This window comes from Rhinopithecus bieti, unplaced genomic scaffold (genome assembly GCF_001698545.2).
Source record: "Rhinopithecus bieti isolate Rb0 unplaced genomic scaffold, ASM169854v2 scaffold_39856, whole genome shotgun sequence".
Taxonomy (NCBI): Eukaryota; Metazoa; Chordata; class Mammalia; order Primates; family Cercopithecidae; genus Rhinopithecus; species Rhinopithecus bieti.
Window position 1 is genome coordinate 329,712 of NW_016816291.1, and position 7,822 is coordinate 337,533.

The 7,822-nt window shown below is 49.2% G+C and overlaps 1 protein-coding gene across 6 annotated transcripts in view; it reads right to left on the bottom strand.

Annotated features, from left to right (window-relative positions):
• The window catches only part of SNUPN (snurportin 1), a 30,112-nt gene extending 26,073 nt beyond the window's left edge, over window positions 1-4,039 (bottom strand). The window contains exons 1-2 of one of the 6 annotated variants that reach the window (XM_017854797.1): window positions 3,067-3,177; window positions 2,569-2,647 (exon numbers count right to left, since the gene is read on the bottom strand). The gene's annotated coding sequence lies outside the window, so the exon portion shown is untranslated. The other 5 variants (XM_017854798.1, XM_017854800.1, XM_017854795.1 and 2 more) reach the window with 5 other exon arrangements.
• Window positions 4,040-7,822: the final 3,783 nt, after the last annotated feature.

A 7,822-nucleotide genomic window follows, 5' to 3' on the forward strand; every position in this document is an offset into this window, starting at 1 on the left:
AAAAAAAAAAAAAAAAAGTAAAAAATTATTTTAAATTATATTTTATTTTTTAAAAATCTGGCTGTTACTTCCTCATAGTCTAGTTTTGTTTTTAGGTGGGCAGAAAGAAGGTTTCAGGGTTACTTACGTGGGACTCACTTGGAAAAGAGCTAGGATGTGGAGGGCTGCTTAACAAGTAACGCCAATGCTCCAGTAGTATGAAGAACTTACATAAAGTACATTAGGGAAACAAGACAAGTAGATGTCATTTTGAAAACAGACTTCCCACTTTAGGTGGACCCTAAAGAATGGGAGTGGGGAGAAAGGTGAATTCACACTTCATTCACACTCCTGTGAGCCTTAGACTATAAGAAAACAGGAACATTTGGGAGAAATCTGATTCGCACTGCTGGGCTGGCCCAACCCTCTGGTTCTAGTGTAAACCAGAGGGCACCTCCAGTGCTTAACCTCCATCCCAGGCCAGGTCCAGTGCTCTCAGCACCAAAATCAACAGGTTCATTCCAGAGCCTCTACAGTGAAAAATATAACTCCATAGCCCTCTACTTGGCCAGTGAGTTACTTTCCATTGCACAAGTGAAGTCAGATCTTTTTCTTCATTTGAAACATTAGATTTTGTTTAATTAATTTTTTTGAGATGGAGTCTCGCTCTGTCGCCCAGGCTGGAGTGCAGTGGCACGATCTCGGCTCACTGCAAGCTCTGCCTCCCGGGTTCATGCCATTCTCCTGCCTCAGCCTCCTGAGTAGCTGGCACTACAGGCGCCTGCCACCACACAAGGCTAATTTTGTGTATTTTTAGTAGAGACAAGGTTTCACCGTGTTAGCCAGGATGGTCTCAATCTCCTGATCTCGTGATCCATCCGCCTTGGCCTCCCAAAGTGCTGGGATTACAGGCGTGAGCCACTGTGCCCGGTCGATTTTAATTTAAAAGGAACTTAAAAATTGTGGTTTGCAGGTGCAGTTGTGCTTGCCTTTTGTCCCAGCTACTCTGGAGGCTGAGGCAGGAGGTATGCTTGAGCCCAGGAGTCTGAAGCCAACCTGAGCAATATAGCAAGACCCTGTCTGTAAAATGAAAAAAAAAAAAAAAGTGGCTAAATACACATATCATGAAATTCATCATCTTAACCATTTTTAGGTGTACAGTTCTGTAAACTTAAGTATGTTCAACATTGCTGTGCAGAACTCTCCAGAACTCTTTTTTGAATAACAACCTCTATAACCTTTAAACATAAAAGACATTTTTTTTTTTTTTGAGACAGAGTTTCGCTCTTGTTGCCCAGGCTGGAGTGCAACCGCATCATTTTGGCTCACTGCAAGCTCCGCCTCCCGGGTTCACGCCATTCTCCTGCCTCAGCCTCCCGAGTAGCTGGGATTACAGGCGTGCGCTGCCACGCCTGGCTAATTTTGTACGTTTTTTGTTTTGTTTTGTTTTTTTCAGTAGAGATGGGGTTTCTCCATGTTGGTCAGGCTGGTCTCAAACTCCCGATCTCAGGTGATCTGCCTGCCTAGGCCTCCGAAAGTGCTGGGATTACAGGCGTGAGACACCGCGCCCCGCCATAAAAGGAACTTTTTAGTAGATAAGATTAGCCTATTATCAGTGTGAATTTAAGATGTGGTTTTTTTTGTTTTGTTTTGTTTTGTTTTGAGACGCAGTCTTCGCTCTGTTGCCCAGGCTGGAGTGCAGCGGTGCGATCTTGGCTCACTGCAAGCTTCGCCTCCCGGGTTCACGCCATTCTCCTGCCTCAGACTCCTGAGTAGCTGGGACTACAAGCGCCCCCCACCACGCCTGGTTACTTTTGTTTTTGTATTTTTAGTAGAGGCGGAGTTTCACCGTGTTAGCAAGAATGCTCTCATCTCCTGACCTCGTGATCCGCCCGCCTCGGCCTCCCACAGTGCTGGGATTACAGGCGTGAACCACCACGCCCGGACTTTTTTTTTTTTTTGAGACAGGGTCTCGCTCTGTTTCCTGGGCTGGACAGCAGTGGTGTGATCTCGCCTCACTACAGCCTCTGCCTCCTGGGTTCAAGTGATTCTCCTGCCTCAGCCTCCTGAGTAGCTGGGATTACAGGCGTGCACCACCATGCCCGGCTAATTTTTGTATTTTTAGTAGAGAAGGGGTTTCATCATGTTGGCCAGGCTGGTCTGAAACTCTAGACCTCAAGTGATCCGCCTGCATCAGCCTCCCAAAGTGCTAGAATTACAAGCACGAGCCACTGCACCCGGCCTGAGGCGTGTCTTAATATCTTTGCAGGGCAACCAGGGATTGCCATTCCTGAGTGACTGAGGCCTCATGATGAGTGCTTGGGATTCATATGGTATGTTATTCAAATCATCCATAATGGTATATATGCTATTGTCTCTACTTTTCTGTACTTTTGTGTGAGTTTGAAATCTTTCATAGTAAAAAAATTTTTTAAGTCATTATGTCTTCAGTTCATCACCAAAGTAATGACCAAATCCAAAGCACCTTTACTAGGCCTATCATGCACTATCTTGGTGTGGGCTCCTGCTCTGCCAAGAACCACACAACCTTTGAAACTGATGTCCTGGATACTGGGGCGGTTCCTTTACCTTCCTTCAAGGTTGTTCTTGGCTAGCTCCTGCTGTTTCAACCCATTCCTTGGATGGTGCTGCCTCCACGTGTTCGGACCTTAGCCCAAGGTGGTTTTATTCTCCACCATTATCCCCCGCCTCCAACTCCCTAAAGTACGACCCGACCAGGCCCCGCCCACGCTCCACCCTCCCTGCCTGTCTAGCCCCTTCCCCATCCGTTCCCCCTCCTTCGCGTCTTCCCATCCGGCACCCCCGCCTCGCGTCCCCTGGGTCCACATCCTGCCAGCCTCCGCGTTTCCCTACCCCTGCTACCGGGCTCCAGCCCCGGGGACGCTATCTGCTCCATTCGGCCGTGCGCGCCGCCACCGCCCCGCACCGCCTTTTTCTAGGCATGGGGTCATCTAGGCCATATGTGATTCACCCCTGCCCCACAAAAGTCCCTGAGGGGTCCTGGCCGGACAGTACGGAATAGAAGAACGGAAACTCTCCCAAAAGGAGTCCCCAGCCTTGCTCTACCCCTCCAGATGACGCCCCGGGAGGCCAGAATGCGGGGCCGGCCAGAGGGAGTCACAGCCCGGCACCGAGAGGCAACTCGGCAGCTGGCGGGGCCCGGGCTCGAACCCAGAAACTCACCCAAACCGAGGTGACCGTCGCACGCGCCGCCGCCGCCACCGGGGCCGACCAATCACCTGCCCTGGGAGAGCTGCCCCCCCCCCCCCCCCCCCCCCCCCGGGGCCCCAAATCCCCCCCCCCGGGGGGCGGTCCCCCCCCCCCCCCAGCGGCTGCCGCACCGCTGGGCCCACAGGTCTCGAGCCCTGAGTTTCCGGCTCCTCCCTACTTCGCGAACGCTGGGAGTTCCGTTGCCTGCAGGCCGTTACTTCCGCCCTCAACGGCTGGCGCATTTCCTAACGGCTAGGGTGGAGGCCCTCCTGCATTTGCTTTGCACTGTCCGGGACCCTTCCTGCAAGATGACTTGACCAGGCCGAGGCCTCCCTCCTGGTCACAAGCTCTTCGGGGCTCCTTTCGCCAATGGGAGGAGGCTGATCTTGTGGCCCGGCATTCAAGGCCCTGGGTCCTGCCGCCTCTCGCAGATGCTCCCGGGTCTTAGGGCTACACCTGGAGTCCCCTTCCTCTCCTGCGCCCGTGCTTTTAAACGGGCAGTGCCAATTGCGTGGAGTACTCCTCCTAACCCCTCACACCCAAGTTTCAGACACAGGCCTTCGCCCCCCCACTTGCCCTTACAAAAGCAGATACATACCCCGATTATTGCCTGTTTGCTGCTGTTGCCAGCTTCTTTCCCACTCGGCTGCGGACTGAGCAATGGCAGGGACTTGGCTTGATTCCTACTTAAGTAGCCAGAGTCCAGCATAAGGGATGGTGCTCAGTAGACCCTGGGTGAAGGAATGATTGAATTGATGCAAGAGATTAGGGGAAGCAGCAGAGATTTAGGAGATTCAGTCCTACCAGGGTGTAGCCTCTGCAAGGCGGGACGGCTGAGATTACAATTTTAAAACAATATTTATTGAATGCTTACATTCATCCACACACTGCTTCATACACATCATCTCATTTAATTTTTTTCCTTTTTTTTCTTTTTTAAGCCAGTAGATATTAACTCTCAATCATGACATGAGGAAGTAGACACATTGAAGCTCAGAGAGGTTAAGTAATTTGGCCAAAGTAACACAACTTTCAAGGAAAATGTTTGAATTTGCTGAATGTTTGATGTATAGAGAAGTTGACTACTAATGTATGACAGAAGCAAAGTATCCACCTTTGGCACATTTTTGAGTCCAGGGAATGCTAAGATGTGGACTTGTGTATTTCATGCACATTACACTATACATTCAGACTAAAAAGAACAGGAAATTTGGCCGATGAAAGGCTACTACTAGACTGGCAAAAAAGGGTGCTGGGGCCCTGAAAGGCCAATTTTTTTTGGACCTGAGATTTTATTTAGGTGGCTCTTTCAGTGGCCAGGCTGAGCAAATCTGTCCACTAGGGTATTTATTTGGTGCATCCACGAATAAAAGCTCATGTCTGCCTGATTTATGAGACTGACAAAAAAGAGAAGCCCAGGGCCTGACTTCACTTGGGAATTTTGACACACAGGATATTAGGTATTTTGTATCCAAACAACCATCCCTTACAACCACGGAGGTCACATCTAATGGTCAGGACTGCACAGAAAAGAACAAAGACCCTAAACATTGGAGGAAAATAGACTGAGACTGAGAAAGAAGTTCCCAAATTCATGCATGGAGGTCCAGGAGAAAGGTTCTAGTTCCTCACTTAGCTGAATAACTTCCCGTATCCCGTATCACTGAAAAAACAAAACAAAACCAGGCCAGGCACAGTGGCTCACGCCTGTAATCCCAGCACTGTGAGAGGCCAAGGTGGAAGTAGTCCATGAGTTTAAGACCAGCCTGGGCAACATGACAAAAACCTGTCTCTACAAAAAAAAATTAGCTAGGTGTAGTGGTGTGAGTCGTGATCCCAGCTACTTGGAAGGCTGAGGTGGGAGGATCACTTGAGCCCAGGAAGTCAAGGCTGCAGTGAGCTGCGATTCTGCCACTACACTCAGCCTGGAGACCCTGTCTCAAAACAAAGAAAAACCAGAGCTCCTGGCCCAGGGGTTCATCTAGAGCCAGTGGGTGTTTCAGAAGGGGCTACCTCTGGAATCTCAGCTTCAGAATGTTGGTCACATACACATACTGTGCTTAACGGCTTTAAATCAATTAATTTAAGACAAAAAAGCCTGACTACATTTATTTAAAAGGGCAACATTGGCCAGGTGTGGTGGTACATGCCTGTAATCCTAGCACTTTGGGAGGCCAAGGTGAGCGGATCACGAGGTCGAGAGATCCAGACCATCCTGGCCAACATGGTGAAACCCCGTCTCCATTAAAAATAGAAAAATTAGCTGGGCATGGTGGCACACGCCTGTAATCCCAGCTACTCAGGAGGCTGAGGCAGGAGAATCACTTGAACCTGGGAGGCAGAGGTTGCAGTGAGCCGAGATCGCGCCACTGCACTCCAGCCTGGCGTCAGAGCAAGACTCTGTCTCAAAAAAAAAGGGCAACATCGTAGCATTACCTTACATCAATCACTTCCCACTTTATTAGAAGGTATCTATAAAAATAAATGCATTGCTCATGCCTGTAATCCCAGCACTTTGGGAGGCTGAGGCAGGCGATCACCTGAGGTCAGGAGTTTGAGACCAGCCTGACCAACATGGAGAAACCCCGTCTCTACTAAAAATACAAAATTAGCTGGGCATGGTGGTGCATGCCTGTAATCCCAGCTACTTGGGAGGCTGAGGCAAGAGAATTGCTTGAACCCGGGAAGTGGCAGTTGCGTTGAGCCGAGATTGTGCCATTGCATTCCAGTCTGGGCAACAAGAGCGAAACTCCGTCTCAAAACTAAATAAATAAATAAATAAAGTGAAAACAATGTTATAGGTTGGTGCAAAAGTAATTACAGTTTTTGGCCAGGTGCAGTGACTCATGCCTATAATCCCAGCACTTTGGGAGGCCAAGGCAGGCGAATCACCTGAGGTTAGGAGTTCGAGACCAGCCTGACCAACATGGAGAAACCCCGTCTCTACTAAAAATATAATGGAGAAACCCCGTCTCTACTAAAAATATAAAATTAGCTGGGCATGATGGCGCATGCCTGTACTCAGCTACTTAGGAGGCTGAGGCAAGAGAATCGCTTGAACCCAGGAGGCAGAGGTTGTGGTGAGCCAAGATGGTGCCATTGCACTCCAGCCTGGGCAACAAGAGTGAAACTCTGTCTCAGAAAAAAAAAAAAAGTAATTGCAGTTTTTGCCATTAAAATTAATGGCACCAACCTAATATAATCTTGCTAGATAGATGTGGATGTCTGCAGAAAGCTGTAAGTCTGGGGACTTTATAAAAATCAGAGATTAGCAAGTGTCGAAGTGATAAGGAGTCACACTAATAGAATTTTCTTTGATGTAATCAGAAAAATTCAAAGAGGACAGAAGAGGGAAGAACCACTTTCTCACTCTATTTTTCAATGTCATTAAAGTGGAATCTGTGTACCCCTTAAAATCTTCTGGTTGCCCATGGGCAGGAGAATCCTTACCTAGAAAAGAGGAGGGTGAGAGCAGGAAGGTGTCCAGCCCAGAGAGGAAGTGGAGGGCGGTAAGATCACAGAGGCAGCTGGGACACAGGGGCAGGTAAGGGCCTGCAGGCCACAGTGGGGAGTTTGGATTTTACCTCCATTGCTGAAGAGGGTTTTTTTTTTTGGCGGGGTGGCGGTGCAGAGGGGTTAGTTTTGTTTTGAGACAGAACTTGCTCTGTCGCCCAGGCTGGAGTGCAGTGGCGCGATCTCTGCTCACTCCAACCTCCGTCTCCCGGGTTCAAGCAATTCTGCCTCATCCTCCCGAGCAGCTGGGATTACAGACATGCACCACCATGCCTGGCTAATTTTTATATTTTTAGTAGACATGGGATTTCACCATGTTGGCCAGGTTGGTCTTGAATTCCTGACCTCAGGTGATCCGCCCCCCTTGGCCTCCCAAAGTGCTGGGATTACAGGCATGAGCCACCATGCCTATCTGCAGATGAGGGTTTTTAAACAGTTATGAGAGAGCAGATTCCGGCTTTAGTGAGCTCTCACTGGCTGCTTGCTAGAGAACTGAATGTAGGCAACTAAGTGTGGAGGCCTGGAAGTCAGTGAGCAGACCTTGCATGAAAGTATGTTGGGGGATGTGATAGTAAGTAGCTGGATTAAGATATAATCTAGAGGCCGGGCGCGGTGGTTCAAGCCTGTAATCCCAGCACTTTGGGAGGCCGAGATGGGCAGATCACGAGGTCAGGAGATCGAGACCATCCTGGCTAACACGGTGAAACCCCGTCTCTACTAAAAAATACAAAAAAAACTAGCCGGGCGAGGTGGCGGGTGCCTGTAGTCCCAGCTACTCGGGAGGCTGAGGCAGGAGAATGGCGTAAACCCGGGAGGCAGAGGCCGCAGTGAGCTGAGATCCAGCCATTGTACTCCAGCCTGGGCAACAGAGCGAGACTCCGTCTCAAAAAAAAAAAAAAAAAAAAATATCATCTAGACCTATACATAGGCAACTATTTCCTTAAACAGGTCACAAAAGGTATTAGGGATAAAAAAGTGATAAACTACATTAAAATTAAGAACTTCTGTTCACCAAAGAATTCAATTTTGGGCCAGGTGAGGTGGTTCACGTCTGTGATCTCAGCACTTTGGGAGGCCGAGGCTGGTGGATCACCTGAGG